Source organism: Empidonax traillii, unplaced genomic scaffold, assembly GCF_003031625.1.
Source record: "Empidonax traillii isolate 1590-97213 ecotype Southwest subspecies unplaced genomic scaffold, ASM303162v1 scaffold64:size1360303, whole genome shotgun sequence".
Lineage (NCBI taxonomy): Eukaryota > Metazoa > Chordata > Aves > Passeriformes > Tyrannidae > Empidonax > Empidonax traillii.
Window position 1 is genome coordinate 588,324 of NW_020955257.1, and position 16,215 is coordinate 604,538.

General features: G+C 41.0%; 1 protein-coding gene across 1 annotated transcript in view; it reads left to right on the forward strand.

Annotated features, from left to right (window-relative positions):
* CHN2 (chimerin 2) overlaps window positions 1–16,215 on the forward strand; it is a 163,782-nt gene that overhangs the window by 121,960 nt on the left and 25,607 nt on the right. The window lies entirely within an intron of this gene.

Sequence of the window (16,215 nt, forward strand, 5' to 3'; positions counted from 1 at the left end):
GATTTACGGTCTATCAAATGGATTAAAGCCTGTGGCTGTTGCATAGTGAAGTAGGCAGCTGCTCAATATTTATTTTTATCTTCATTGCTGAAAAAGTAGACCCACTGCTCATTAAATTAGTCCTGGTTCTTCCAGTAAACACAGTCTATTTCCTTCAGCAGGAGTTCAGGTTAGAGAAATTTGGAAGTTTTCCAGCAACACCTAGGGTTTTTTTCTTTTTTATTTTTCAGAAAATGTACATAAGAGCCTGAAATGTTTCATTTGAAAGAAGAAAAATATTTTACTGAGTTCAAGAGACCATATGTATTCACACCTCACACCTCCACCCTCAGCATTCACACCTCACCACTTCCTTGGATTTCTTTGAGTGTACTCAGCCTTGGTTTAATCTGCCTGATAGATGGGCTAATTATGTTGAAAGCTAATGATGCCTGGGCCTTAGGCAGTCTGCCATTAAGCTGAGAACCCAAACCACAGTCTGGCTGGCAGATCTTCCCCAGGCACAGCAGACCTGAAACTGGACCATTTTTGCCAGAAAACTCCTTCCATCAAAAGCCCACCATTTCCCCAGGGGGGTGAAATTTTGGAAAAAAGACAAGAAATTTTACACAAAACAAACCCCCTGGTTTTCATCCAAGTCTAGTCCAGTCACCCTCTGATAAATCATTGTGTTAATCCAAAACACCTCTACATTAATGTTTGCCTTTTTCTATTATGTTCATGGAATGACAGGCTCTCTGAATACATACATATATATATATATGTTTATATGTGTGTGTATATTTTTACATACACACACAAAATTAGACCAAAATATGTTGTCTGCAAGTAGGTAGATTTCGGTTGTGCCCAGAAGGGCAGGGAGGGAATTCTTTAGATAGTTCTTAGCTTTGGTATTTCTTGGCTCCTAAATGTTTTAGTTTGCAATCTATTTATAAAGTTAGAAAGATATTTTAAAGATGTATGTTAATGGAAAGTCTAAGAACGAAAGTACTTGTGATTTTTCAGTAGATATTCTAAAAATACTTTAGTTGTGTATGTGATGTGGACTGCAGAGTTTTGCAATAGCAAGGGTTGGTTCTCGGGTAGGTTGGGGGTTGTTAGGAATTCCAAAATGGAGTATCAGATTATAAAAAAAATCTGCATCCCATGATAATAATGAAGGAGAACGCTAGATTCTTACAACCATTGAATATACTGACTTGCCTTCGTTATACACATTTCTCTCTTGAAACTGTGTTGGTTTATTCTCTGAAGAAATAAGGGATCTGGTTATTCTGGGCAAAACAGGGACAGCAAGGAGAAAAACCTTTAAATTAAAATGAGATTTCTACTTCTGTTCTCTGCTTCATTTGTGTATTAATCAGGAATTCAGCACTTGAGTTGAGACAGGAACATTATTACTTGGGGTATTACATATAGTGCACTTTTTAAATACTCAATTTACTGTTGGGTCCTTGCTCTGATATTTGAAAATTCTTTACAGTCTTAAATCTCTTGTGGTTATGTTTCATTTCATATTTTTTCTCTTGTGAAAAGAACCTCCCTGTTACAAAGGTGGTGCAGCTCTCTAGAGTGTAAGCTCTACAGAGCAAGGAATGGTCTCTTACTCCATGTTTGTACAACATCACTGTTGCCTTGACCTGGTGAAAGGCTCAAGCTCCTGTGCCCTACTGCAATGCAAATAATAAACACTACTGAAAAATAAAGAGTCTGTTCGGTCAATTGGAGTTTTACCCAAGTATGAACAGAGGGAAATTAGGTGTCAAAGTCAATGCTCTCTATTATGGGTTGTTTAGCACATAGTGACAATTTAAAATAGTAATGAGTTTTATAAATTAGCTGTGCAGCTACTGGATAATTTGCAGACTTTAGAAGATTTGCTGATGATAAATATGATGACACTTCTTGTTAACAATAAATAGTGAGACTGTACAGATTTACCAAACAAAGGAAAATTCTTACTGTCTGACCCTGCCCTAAAGGGCTTCTGTAGGTATAAATCACTGTAAACTGCAGAATTGCTAAAGCTTACAGTGACATACTTCTGTAAATGCAGAGCATCTAATTATTCAATTCACTGCATGAATTATCATACAGGAAACCGTAGAGGGCTGGGTTGGTTTTTTCCTAAAAACATTAGAAGTTTTTCTGGGCAATGATTCATGTGTAGTAGTGATTTAAGACAGAGAATAAAAATGAAACTTTACAAGCTGAATTAGCTCAGTAAGTATTTTTCTCATTTGATGTTTCTTGTGGTTATGGGACAAGAGTCATCTCAGCTGAATATGAACAGGAAATTGTGGTAATATTGATAGTATGGATAGCATATGTAAAACTGCATTGAGAATAGTGGTCCAGATGTGTTCAGTGGGATGGATGGCCCATTTCTAATGTGAGACATTAGAGGGCAGGAAGCAGAAGGTGAAAAACATGCAGGGTAAAAGTCTGTCATAATGAGATGGTAGAGATCACTGTTTAGAGCTGGTGCCAAACACAAAGGAGTCTCAACTGAACATTCATTGAATTCTTCTTCCTTCCAAGTGGAATTTTTTATCATTCAAAAGTAGGAAATAAAAGAACTGCTGTTGTAAGTTGGCTTTGACATTCTACTTTCAGAGGAGGTTTTAGACATTACTCTGTCGACTCAGAACAACTTTCTGATTTCCTAGATGATGTTTTTCTGATACTGAAAAATCTTCCAGAATCACTGCTGTTGTACTTCACTTGTAGGTTAAACTTGGCACAACATTGGTCCATGTGAAAACAAGGAGCTAATCTCCTTATCACTGATTGATCTCCAAGGTTCTTCTGATCTAATTTGGTGCTTTTTAAGTGATGCCTCTCCACCCTTGTCCCTTTCCTTCGCATATGATGTGCCAAATCCTGGTACTTGGCCCTAACTGTCTCGGTATAAAGAGGTGCAACCTGGATGATTCCTATCTCTTCCCCTTATCACTAAACATGTATGTTTTCCACACTGCTGAGATGGTCATTGATCAGACTGTCAGTGTAAACAGCTGGGGGAACACTATAATTGCTTTTTTAGTGTCTTTGTTGTTAGCTGAGAGCAACCACTTGTTCATTTCCGGGTGTTGTTTCTTTGTCCCAGGGGCTCCCTGGGACAGATGTTCTCCTTGTCTCTGACCTGCAGAGCCCATGCAGCTGCGGCAGTACAGAGATGTAGGGCTTTATTTCACCCACAACTGGTTTATTTGGATCTTGTAGATGGAGGCATTGATGTGGAAGTCAGCGGCACAGGCAACTTGCAGATAACTTGGAGCTAAATCTGAGTGATGTGGTGAACCCATCTGAAAGTCTATTGGGGATTGGAGGTGCTCCTTCAAGTAAGGGTGTTTGTCTGCAGTGTGTTACTAGGGCCTGCAGCTAAGGGGATTGCTACACCCTCCACTGCTCTTCAGCATTTATAGGCACTTAAGGGCTCTTGTTTGTTTACCCTGCGTCTACCTGGGGATCGCAGAGGTTCTTGTTAGAAACATTCGTTGCCACCGCAATCTGCCCCGTTGCTCCTACCAGCTGCTTGTCCCTAAAAACCAAGCTAGAAACCAGTGTTAAAAGCAACAGCCTCTTCAGAGGCTTGAGCATTGCAGAGCAAGTGGTGCACGTGTTGTAAGGCACGTTTTGCTTGTTGGCTTGCAAACAAATTTAGGATGTTAAGGCTTAAAAGGCTTAAACCTGTAAAGCTTGAGGCAATTTTTGCGTTGTTGCCTGGGGAAGTAACCTTTCTGTTCACAACATTTTGCCACTGCTGAAGTTAATGAAGAAGATTAGTTAAAAAAAAAAAATGCACAGCTGGGAAGAACTCAATCTACACATCAGGAAAGTCTCCAGCTCTGGTACCCTGCAGCACAGAAGCCTCTGAAACTGGGGTGCAAATGAAATGTGGAGCACAGGGAAAATGGAATCAACTGGCTTGCTTTCCATGCCATTCTTGTACTTCTTTGAAATAATAAGAACCCAAGTTGGCAAGTAGCAAAAAATTGCTATAAATTAAAATAAAACAAGGGCAGCATGCAGTCATGATGAGGCTGATAGAAATTGGCAGGTCATTTAATGAAATCTCCCTGTATTACAGCAATAGTAAACCAACTTGTTAAACTGCTGAAAGCAAATTAGATGTTTTTTAAATGAAGTGAAAATGCATTTAAGTGATAAATTAACTTACTTTGTTTGAATGGACAATACAGTGCTCAGCTTATTTTTCAAAATGTAGAACCAATGAGCTGTAATTTTTAGTGTTGCAATTAAAAAAAATTAAGTTTTGTCTAATTTTGTAATTATTGCAATATAAATGGAGGCAATTAGTGTGGTGTGAAAATGTACTGCCCCAAAGGATGTGCATGAAGCTATAGTTTTCTCTCAGTGCAGTGAAGTCTGATTTTAGTTGTCTTATGCTCTGGCAAGTTTTTTGACTGGTTTGCGTAAATACGAGGTTTAAAATGCTATGTTGTCTGCTCCTGGCTGAGTAAATTTGCCATTAATGCCTTCTATTTCAAGTGTGTCCGTGTCCCCCACGGGGGCTGAAGTACGATACTTTGCAAACAGCTGAGAGCCTTTCTAAGGCATTCCTTCAGGGACACTTCTCATCCATCAGCTTTCACAAGGGCATGGCTGTGGTGTGGCCCCTTCACTTGCTGGCTAGGTTAAGCCTGTATTTCAGCTGAAGTCCTAAGAGAGCAAAAAGGAAAGCAGAAAATGGCCATGATTCACATCAGCCTTCTAAGACACAAGTCTTTTGTTATGCTTTTCAATCAGGAGAATGAGATTCTTTTCTGTTTGAAATTATAAAGTATTTAGAGATGTGCCTTTTGTTTTAATAGCAGAAAAGGCATTCTTGGTGGGACTGAGGCTGTCACGGCAGATTAAAAGAGCCCAGGGGATCAGCTGATTAACAGAAGGAAAATTAGTGTAAAGCCCTTGTGTCTCTCTGTTGAGCTCATAAAGAGGAATACAACTTGCTCAGCAGTCATCTTTAGAAGATCACCTTTGAAACTAACATTTTATCAAAGCACCAGAGTGGAGGGTTATAACACTAATGGATAATTTCTGCTCTTTTGTTTTTACTTTCTTCGGAACTGTGATAAAAGTAAAACACTCAACTTTTCATGGCCAAGCAGGGATGAAGCAGGATAAAAGGCAGAAAAAGATTTAAGTTAGATTGACTGAAACTGTTCCAACTTCTTTGAATGTCTTATTAACTGCTTTTAACAAAATGTTTCAAAATTGAAAGAGAATGTTGCTTTTTAAAATACTTCATACTTGAATGTTTCCACATTTTTAAAAAAGTTGTAATTTGGTCAGAACTTCCTTGTGCAAAGTTCCCGGTCTGATGAGTCACATATTCTGCAACGCAGTATTTCCCTGAAAAATCCAACCCTAGGTTCAAGCTTACTCACTGATAAAATGTTCTACTCTTCAGATTAGCAAATAAAACATGACAGTACTTTATAAAGCAAATGAGTCATCACTCTTTTTAATCATCATCCCTGGTCTAACTGTATGGCTTGCTGAATGCCTTCAGCTCTGAATTAGCGGCAGTGGAAGATGTGCAGCATGTTTTTGGTTCGAGACCTTCCACTTTATACTGGTATTGCCATCATCACTGCTGAGACTGTTTGCTGGCTACAGCTGTGCAAACCAACTGAAAGCCACAGGTTTGTTCTAGAAGCCTCCCAGACAAAACTGGTTTGTACAGCTGTGGCCGAGGGAATAATCTGAACCTTACTCTGGATGGTTTTATGCAAGAAGACAAGCCTCCACTTGATTCTCTGGGCAAAACCACAAACAGTGACATCTCCCAGAGATGCTGATCTACACTTTAAACTATCCTCATTAAGAGTAAAACCATCCTCAGGTCTGAGCCTGGTTCAGCTTCTAGTGCTGGGGCAGGAGCTGCATTGGGCCACTGTCAGGTGGCAGGTCCCAACCCCAACTCAGACTGCGTGGAGTGCATCTCTGCTGCTCATAGATACTCAAGGAAAGAGGAAATTGCTTGTTTGGGAAAAAATAAAAACAAAATCAGAAAAATTGGAAGGAGCTTTTTATTCTTTATCTTTTTTGTAGTATGGCTTCATCTTCACGTAGCAGCATTCTTGCACATCTAGTGCCTGCCAGTAATATAAAGAGGGTGGTAGCAGCTACATAGCCGCTTAGACCAGTGTCTTCAATGAGACATCTGTTGCAAAGCAAAAATCTCTGCTTTGCAGAAAAACATTGGAGCAGATGGTACCAAGAACCACACATACACAGAGGCCAAATTCCCCTGTCCCAAACAGTAATCAGATAATGTACTTAAGATAATATATAAATTCAGATAAATACCTTTGGTGTCTGGTGATCACAAAGAGAAGAATTTAGTGATTTCATAGATCTGGAGCTGAATTCAAGGCAGAAAATCAACTACAAAGCTAACTACCAGGATTTGTGATTTTTTTGTTTGTTTGGGTTTTTTTTTATTTAAGTAATGGCCAGTCTCTTCGCGAACAAAGAACCGGGGAAGGTCTTTCCACCTTCCAGCCTGCGCCTTGGATTTTTTTTTTTTTAGGTGAGACACAGTGTGCGCGGAACTGAGCCCACCCTTTAATCCTGAGGTTCATCTGCCGGGGCCAAGCGAGCTTGGACGGTGGCAGCGAGGTCCTCAGGACGTAGATGGATTGCCTTACAGGGCTAGCGAGCTCCATCTGCCCGGGGAGTGTCCTAACCCGGAATCGAACCCAGATCTCAGCGTTGACAACGCTGTGGTTTAGCCACTGCACCACCAGGGACACTCTGGAACCTCCAGAAACCCGTGGCCCCCAAAAAGTGGGTGCTCAGGGGGGGGTTTGGGGACACTTTTTCTCCCCCCTTCCCTGCCCACAGTGTGGTTGTCCCTGTTTCGTGTCCCTCTCCTGGTCTTGGGAGGGGTCCCTGCACAGCCCTGGGTTTGAGGGGGTTGTGCCATTTTATTTAAGTGGGGCTGTAAGATATGGATGAAATCTTTTAACTTCAAAAGGTCATAGAAAAATTGACTCTGATAATGAAAATCACTTACTCTGTGTTTTCCCACTTGTATCTTATGAACTCCTAATCACAAGTGAAACAAAATGAAGCTTTAAACCAAGTTACTGCAGTTAAACATGTGTGGATGGAGGTGGGGTACAGTATCAGTCTTGCTTTTAGAGTACTTTAGAAGTGCTGCTGCTGATAGGACAGTATCTATTCAGATTTACTAAACAGCTGTTGAAGAATATCAGTATTAGAGTGATGGCAACTACATATTTCAAAAGAAATATCTTTCTCTCTGCAAAATGCAAACTTCTTCCTTTCTCGAGCAGAGTCAACTGCAGTCTGAGTTCATGCCAGTGATGGCCATGCAGGTCCCATGAATAAAATCCCGGCCTGGGGAGTGATGTCATTCCCTCAGTTCTTTTTTAATCTCCTTTTTGTGCTGAGAGCAGCCATCTGTCCCCCTCCAGACAATGACAGAAGCAGCTGTGCACGGTGTGCCATCAGGAACAAAAGCCTTTGCTTCATACCAGAGGGCAGTGGGCTGCAGGTCAAAGGGGGTTATAAGGATATCAGGGTCAAATGACACCTGTACAGAAAAATAAAATGAGGATTATACGGCCTTTATTCACTAGCAGAAAAGTGGGGTCAGTCTTTGTCTGAGTGTTTCTCTGATGGCCATGGGAATGTGTATGTGTTTTCAAGGATAGCCACACCACAACTTACCCTCAGAGTAATTGAGTAACAAAGCCAGCTTCAAGCAGAGGGCAAAGCCAATACGACACAAAACTATTATTTTGAAGGGAAAACAAAAAAGCATGGATACATTCTGGTACTTTTTGTAAGTTCAAAGAGTGTGATTTCAAGGGGTTTGCATATCCTATAACATGCCCTTATGGAAGCACAGTGAACCATGCTTTTCATGTGCAGACCATAGCAAACAGTAGTTCCCTTGCAGCTTTGTGGGAAAAGGGAAGCTGAGCGAGGGCCAGGCTACTCAGAAGCCTCTTGCAGGAGAAGAAGAAGTTGTTTATGCTTTGAGCAGCTTTTTCTGCAGGGTGAGCTGGAATGCTTTGAGCAGCTTTTTCTGCAGGATGAGCTGGAAGGAGCTAGAGGAGGGTACATACTCCACAGAATGAAATTGTCCATTCCTGCTTGTGCCTTTCTACTTTTCAGTACGTGCTGTTAGTCCTAATCCTGTCCCAGATATTCTCTCTCTATGCTGGGTCCATTTCAGAACAGCAGCTGATAGAGGTGTAAGCTATAGGAAGCCTTCTTATATAACAAGGAGGAATGTAAAAATGGGCTGAAGTCCAGGCATATAATGAAATAGGTAAATGAACTTAGCAGACTACAGAGTCTTCTGTATTTTGTTTAAGCCCTCATCACTTTTGTTTGCATGGATTCCTCTCTGTTTCTAAGCAAACATGCATTTTGAAGCCAGAGATATACCAGGGGTCATGCAGCCCTACCACTTCTTTTGGTATGACAGTCCAGGATTTGACCCTTTCTCTTATTAACAGGGTGACATTCCTAGAAGTTGATGGGACAGAAGCATGTATTTCACAAACGGGTAAGCTGTAAACACTGTATGCTCCCATCTCCAGGGGGCATGTCCTGGGGCATTCATGGATATGCAGTTGAGCTCAGACAAGCCATAAGACAGCCATGACTGGGCCATCACCAAAAAGAGTGATGCCTTCCATGTCACAGTTCCACTTATGGTTGCCTATTGCCCTCCTTGCTTTTTTGCAGTGCAATTCAAAAAGGATACTGAAATAAAAATTCAGTCGTAAAGCACAGCATTTTTATAAAACTAGCATTTCTCCCTTTTTTTCTGCTTAAGACCTGTTGGTTCGGGCTTGTTAAAAAGTATTCTTTCAATCTGTTGTGTTCTTATTTGCTGAGTTCCTACTTTGTTTCCTAAATGGCATGAATAAGTCCTTTCACCTTACATTGTCTACCTTGTTTATGCTTTTTTATGGGAAAAAAAGTCACAAGATGCTGCAGTAAAACAGGACAGAAATATTACTAATGATGGAAAACACATGACTCCGTTTCTAGGTCATTGTACTGTGTAGTTTATCTGAAGGTGTTGTGACTGCTGAGCAGCAGTGTAATTCAGTCATGCGAATTAAGTTGAAGACTGAAGCTTTAGAGTTCTTTTATGCCACCAAGAAACTGCCCAAACTAGAGAAAAATCCTGTTTGCCACTTGATGCTGATGTTGGCACTCTCCTCCCTGCAAATTGCTTATCATTCCAATCTCTCTGTGAGTGCTAAATGAGCAGAGCAATACACCATTGAGAATCCACTCCTGAACATTACTGTCCAGGAAGAATTTTATAGATTGCCAGTCTTTTAGACAAGATGATCACCCGTTCATGAATCACTGGTTCACAAATTATTTGTTCTCTTTCAACTTTACATAAATCTCCATTTAACCCACAATAAAGTCTCTTATTTTAAGCTGTCTTAAGCTAGGGAAAAACTTAGGGCACTGCTGTTGGTTCCTGAGACTGCCGCAGCATACTTTACATTCTGGCAGCTCTGTCGGCGTCGCTTTACAGCTCCTCCAGAGATCAGCCAGCTCTGCCGAGCGGTTAGTGGCTCCGGACATAAATGCCATTGCTGTCTGACTCTGTTCTTTCTGGGAAACGTTCCTGAAGCCTGTTTTCCTCCGTGTTTTATCATAATCCCAGGAGGGGCAGATTTTTCTTTCTCCATATGAACAAGTCACTTTGACTGCAGTCTATACAACTCAGCCTAGAGCGTGGGCTGCAAGGCTAAGTTGGTCTTACTCTGAGAGAAGTTTACTCTCACCAACATGTAGTATCAGAACTCAAAGTGATAAACAGAAGAACTTTCAGGATTTAAATTTTTATATTGTGTTTATTTTTGCTGTGTTAGGTTTTACTGTGTTAGGAGAAGATAGTCGGTTATTGTACTCCCTTGAGATAACACCTGGCTGTAGGGGTCGTATTGTTTGAGACAAAGAAATGACACTTATCCCAAGAGTGAGGGTATAAGTGTTAGTGTAGAGTGCTGTGTGTATATTTGGGAGTGTAACAAGGCATATGATCAAACATCCAGGCCATACAACACAGTAGCTGTGTAGCACAGGGATTTATTAACAAGCTGACATTAAACAGACTTAATGCAGTCTCACAAAACACGGTCCTCAGTGCAACCTGTGATTGAGCATGTCATCCAAACAGGTCCTTCGAGCAGTTATGGTTAATAACAAGCAGTTATAGTTAATGACATCCCCACATGAGCAAGCCAAACAGTCCCCAAGAGAAGGACCACTGGAGAATGCCTCCAGCCCTTTTGCCATCTTTTCCTCTAATCACATCCTTTCAAGGGCACTGTGCCACACTCACAGGAGCCACCTTTTTCAGAAGGGACTTTCTTGCCTCCCTCCTTCTCCCCAGACAGGGAAGTAAGTGCGTTAACTTCTCCACTTCTCTTTGTGGCAGCTCAGTGGGTTTGGCTCTGGTTCAGGCTCTGCAGTCTCCTTGCAGAGCAGTGACGGTTTTAATCAATGGCAAGCTGGCTTTCCTAAACAAAGTGCTGTTTCTTCAGAAAGCAAGAGCTTCGCAGTGAAAATGTGAAAATATGAGCAGGTCATATGGTTGTATAGCTTACATGGTGCTAAGCCAGCATCCAGTGGGGGTCTGGATAAAAACTGTAATGTTTAGGCTATTTTTTTAAATCTCTGTCTCTTGACTAATTGTCCCATATACTGCAGACAGCATGAGTCACTTCCTTCTTAACTCATAGAGGCCACTGTATGTCATATTAAGTTCATTATGTTGCTAGGCTATTTCCTCTGTGGGGGAAGTGTCAAAATACTGGCTACCTATATAGTCAGTGTTAGGAATCTGTATCAATTACAGACTGATCCCTCTAGAGTTAAACTTCTGGAAAAAGTTCATTCAATGAGCCCAGATAAACCCATAAAGGTGCATGAAGTTATGTAACAAATTGTTTGGTAAACTGGGTATTCCATGCTTCCAGAGCATGAGTCTTAGCCAGACTGAAGTATAGGAAGTATTGATAGCCAAAACAAAGTACAGTTATTTAACTGTTTGAGGCTGGTAAAATAAATTATTTCTTATTTAGTTTATTCTAAAATTGAATAGATAACAGAAGAATAGATATAGAAATAGATACAGAAAATAGTTCAAAGAGATAACAATTTTACTTCATTCTATCTGAGCCATTGAATTTTCTTATATGATCCATAAATGTGCAGCAAGTAGGCAATTCAATCTTACACATTTTAGACTTGACCTGTCACAGAAGAAGATGAGTCATTGTCTGGAGGTTTCTGTTGTTCTCCTTTGGTTATAATACAAGAACAGGTTACTGGTTTAGAATAGATGCTGTCCATCCATCCATCCTATTCTTAAGTATCCATCCTATTCTTAAGTAAGAAAAATACTCTGTTAGTTTTGTTGTCAAAAAAACCCATCATCATTGAAAGAATAAGGGGATCACTGCAGAGTTTTACAAATATCAGGTTAAATATTATGTTTGAATTCTTGTTTGCCTACAGACCAGATGTTATCACAGAGACACAGTAATTTATAGGTGTGATAACAGTACTCATTCATGTACATTGCAGGCAGACAAATTCACTCAGTTACATGTGTTGTGCCCATACAGTGAACAAGAAGTAATTCAGAAATCAATTCAGTACAGTTACCCTAAGAAAGCCTTATTTGCAGATGAAGTGGCTCCTGCCAGCCCCACCGTGGGGGACCTGGTGTTCCCCTTCCTCTGTGGCAGCAGCAATGGCAATGGTGTCCAGCTCTGCTCTCATCTGCCCCACTTAGCCCTCATGCCTCCACTATTCCTCCCTCTGCTACTGTTTTGGTCATGAGTATTAAGCACAGAGGAGAGGATCATGAACTTGGCCAGGAAAATGTCATTAATAACCTTGACAAGTATGGAGATGGATTGGGAAGGATAAAGGAGAGAGTGGGAGTAAAGGAAGTCGAGACAATTAATAGGCTAGACCTGCTGTTACCATGTTAATCTCTACAGGGTTATTCAAGGGAATTGCTGTGTTACTTCATACTATACCTAGGTCCTTTCCTTATTTCTGCACTATTTCTTCCTTGATACTGACACTGTATTTGTAACACAATGTATATTTATTATAGTTTAGAAAATTAAGAAATCAAAATACAATTTCAGAAATATTCGACACAATGGTGGAGGGGAAATACACAACTTAAGTCATTAAGTGATACAATTGCCTGACAATATAAAAGCTTTTAGTCCACTCACTATTTTTTAATTGAAGATTATTATGTAATTGCATATCAATTAATGTGACCTCCAGTTGTTGTTCCAAAATAGAGAATAGTTTATTATATTAATACTCTCTAAGAGGCTTACAGCAGCTATTATTTTTAATATTAGTCTCACTAGTGCCTTCCTGATTCTACAGTATTTCACCTTTGGCTGTTGTATTGTTGGTTCACTACATTGTTTTGAGAAAAATAATCATGATGCATACAGAAAAATCTGTTTGAGGAGGATTTATAAAGGGGATCTGAATTTAGGGGAGATTATATTTCCATTTGCTATACATAAATTATGTCTTTTATCTATGGGGGTGGGGACGGAATACCCTTGCAGAAAGAATTGCATATGCATAACAACTGGTTGCTGCAATCAATCACATTTATTTAGAAGAGGTAAATATTACAATTGTAATAACTTTAATGTCAGAGCATGTACTGCAGGAGTCCTCCTAAATGAACAGTTCCCACTCCAAAGTGGGTTATCTGCAAAAGATAGATGTGATTGGTGGTGATGGAAATGCAACCAGGCTTTCCAGAATAGGAGCCCAGTGTAGATAATCTGCTGCGATAAACACTTATGCATGTTATTGACAGCTGCTCAGTCATAATTTGCAGAGGTACTGGCGGTTATTAAAAAAAATAAAAAATAAAAAAAAAAAAATTGAAGTTCCAAGTATTAAAGTAAAACTGTAGTTACATCTTAAACCCTTTAAAAAAAAACATTGTAGTGCTTTTTTTTTTTTTTAATAACAGTGTCCGATTTCCTGAGCAACAGCTCACCTGAAACAAAGTTTTATGTTGGAAACAAAAGTCTGTTGCATTTGGGGTGGGGAAGAGACACCCTTGAGGAGCCCCAAGAGACCTGCCTTCGGGGAAACTTTCAGTAGTTGCTGTTAGAGCTCTACTGAACAGAGGAGTTTGGCAACCAATTAATCCTAATTATATTTTTTCTGGGTTTGATTCTCTGAGAGCAAATTGATAGTGTTCCCCCCAAAAGCAAACTGGAGAGCAGCAGCAGCCCAGCTGCTGTGTGGTCTGACTCCCTCCTGGGATAAGCTCCTGGTCTCCTTTTGTGGATCTTCCTGGCCCTGCTTACCTTACTGACATCAGGAGCCTTCCTGTCAGAGGGAGGGTTTCTTAGGAAAGTGAGTTTTAAAAGATCAGGTTGGCAAGCAATGCTCTGCAGGCATTGTGCTCGGCTTCATGTTCAGCATGTTTTCTGCTTGGAGCTTATTTCCTCCCACAGTTTCAGCAGCACAGAAGCCTTTTAATGGCAGCTCCCAGTGCCATGGCAGTGGGAAGCATGGACTGGCAGCACTGTGGTATGGCAAAGGCCTTTGGCTGACTGGCCTCCACCACCATTTCCCCTCTGTGCCCTATGTCTTGCTAAGAGCTGAGTTTTGACGTGTTCTGAGCACATCGTGGGAAGAGCTCCGTGGGAGAAAACTAGGAAAAACCCAATAGCCGCAAGATTCTTACACCGTGTGTCATCTCCACCACGTTTTTGCAATTGTGCAAACATAATCAGCCTGGCAGATTACCAAGAATGCCGTGCCTGCAAGGAAACAGGCCTCTCTTTGACCTGTGACTGTATCTATGTGCAGTGTTAAGTGTATTTAGTTAGAGATCAGTCATGAATTTGTCACAGTTCCTCATCACGGAGCAATCTCCTTTTCGCTTGTGATGTCATCCAAGGAGACATGCCCGTGCTTCTCCTCTTCTCATCATAGTTGTCCACCAGCAGGCAGAGCAGCGAGCCAAGGACCTGCCACTTGATACTCCCTCCCTGCTAGCCATGGGTGGGCATGATGGTAGCTTAGGGAGAGGAGCCATCACTCCCACAGCGTCTCTTCCCATGACAGTGAAGCTGGCACAGAGGAGCTGAGCGGCATGCAGAGTTCCCCCACCACTTGCTTCCAGCAAGTCCTCTGTGCTGCCCACATGACTGGAACAGAAGTCATGCCACATGTACAAAATTGAAAACTTTTCATACTGCAATTTGTTCTTTCCTATCCCCGAGGCCTTTGTTAGCAAACAAGTCACCAGTCTTTGAGGGGAGAGACAATGGTGTGGTTCAGCTCGTGCTGCGGAGGCGCGCTAGAAATGGTGCGACAGCTGAGTCGCCCTGTGACCCCCTAGCCCCCCTCCTTAATTTTATTATTCTGGTTCAGTGACATTTATTTTGCTGTAAATGCCCAATTTCCTATACAGTACATGCATTTTACAAAGGAACTGGCAAACTAAAATTATATGTTATGCAGAAATTCTTTGGTCTGAAAACACAGAAAACCCATATTTGCCTTTCAGCCTTCACTAGCTTAGACATTCAGTGACAACCAGCAATAATATTTTTAGCCGCTGGCATTCTTTTCAGCTGCAGGCTAACTCACTAACTCCATCAAGAGATGCTCCTTAAATGAGTTGACATCATGTGCAGTAAATTATGTATTAAGGAGAAGAAAACAGATAAAAGAGAGCACTGGGGTCAGTCTGTGTGGTATCACTACATTGGAACCTGAGATTGCGGCTGATAATTTGGCATTGCTGAAGTTTGCATTCTATTTAGACAGGAAAGGGGTGGTATATGTTGTCCAGCTCATCTCAGTTTTATAGTGCCATTTTAGACACCAGACCTGTCAGGGCTTTGTATGATTAGGCTTCTTTAGAAGACATACTCACTGCTGGCCTTCTGTACACATCCTGTGTATGCAAGGGATCCCACTAAACAACTGTCTAAAGGGCACCCAAGCAAGGCTGATACCCAACAGATAAATAAAATTTCATGTATGATAAGCAGTAAATACTGCGCTGTAAATACTGTCTTAGTCATATGAACTGGTTTGGCTGAATTGTCCTCCCCAAGTCTATTAAGTTTAATACTTCCGTGTGAACATTCAGAATTTCCATTAAATATGTCTGTATGTCTGATCCCAGGCTGAAACTCTGATATTCCAAAAATAGTTTAATAAATTGAAATTCCAAGATGTATCATCATAAGCCTGTCACTTGAGTATCAAATCTGCCATGTTATGTAAAAAATATTGGTTATATAATGGGATTTTTATCAGTTGAGTGACATAAATGCAAATATTAGAGCATTATTAGGAAACCAACCTCTCTCTGACTTTGGATCTGTTATGCTGGAAGTCAGAGAAAAAGTAGATTATATATATATGAGGATTTAGGTGCTGTAGCTTCAGAGGTGTCTGACAACTCGGAGTTACTTTGGGGGTTTTCTTCCAGATGAAGGTGAATGCATTTTAAGTGGCACTGAGGAAAGAAACTGGAGCGTAATAAGAACTTCGAGCAACTCCAAGGTTTCCTTTGAACTGAACTGAAGCCATTCCTGCTGGTGGGGTCAGAGATGTCCCAAAACCCAGTATTTCTTACCTCTTGAAGTAGGTGGAGAGAGAGAGCTGGGGAGCTATAGTCTGCCTATCTGCTGGAAAGCAGATATAGGTCCTGAGCTAGCAGAAACTGGGACTCACTAGCAGGAGGACATATGGAAGAGCAGCAGGGATTTCCTGCAGGCAGAGCAATGTTCATACATGGATCACAGCCAGTTGTCACCAGTGATCAGATAACAGTGCCAAGCCCTGGGGAAAGGCTGAATGGGCAGCAACTGCTCAGGGAGCAAAGGCATTGTGTGGAAATCCACACTATAGGGGTGCAGAATCTTTGGAGTATGAGAGCACATAAAAAGTGGTGTTGTGAGTTACCTGAAAAAGAAAGGAATTAAGTATGCTATACATAGAATTAAGTGCATTGTTTTATAACCGATAAGCTGATTTTGCAGTTTGCACAACTTCTTGAAAACCCTAAGTAGGGTACTATCTGAAATTGCACAGCCTGATGTTACTGATGGACAACCATCTGTCCCCATGGGCTTTCAA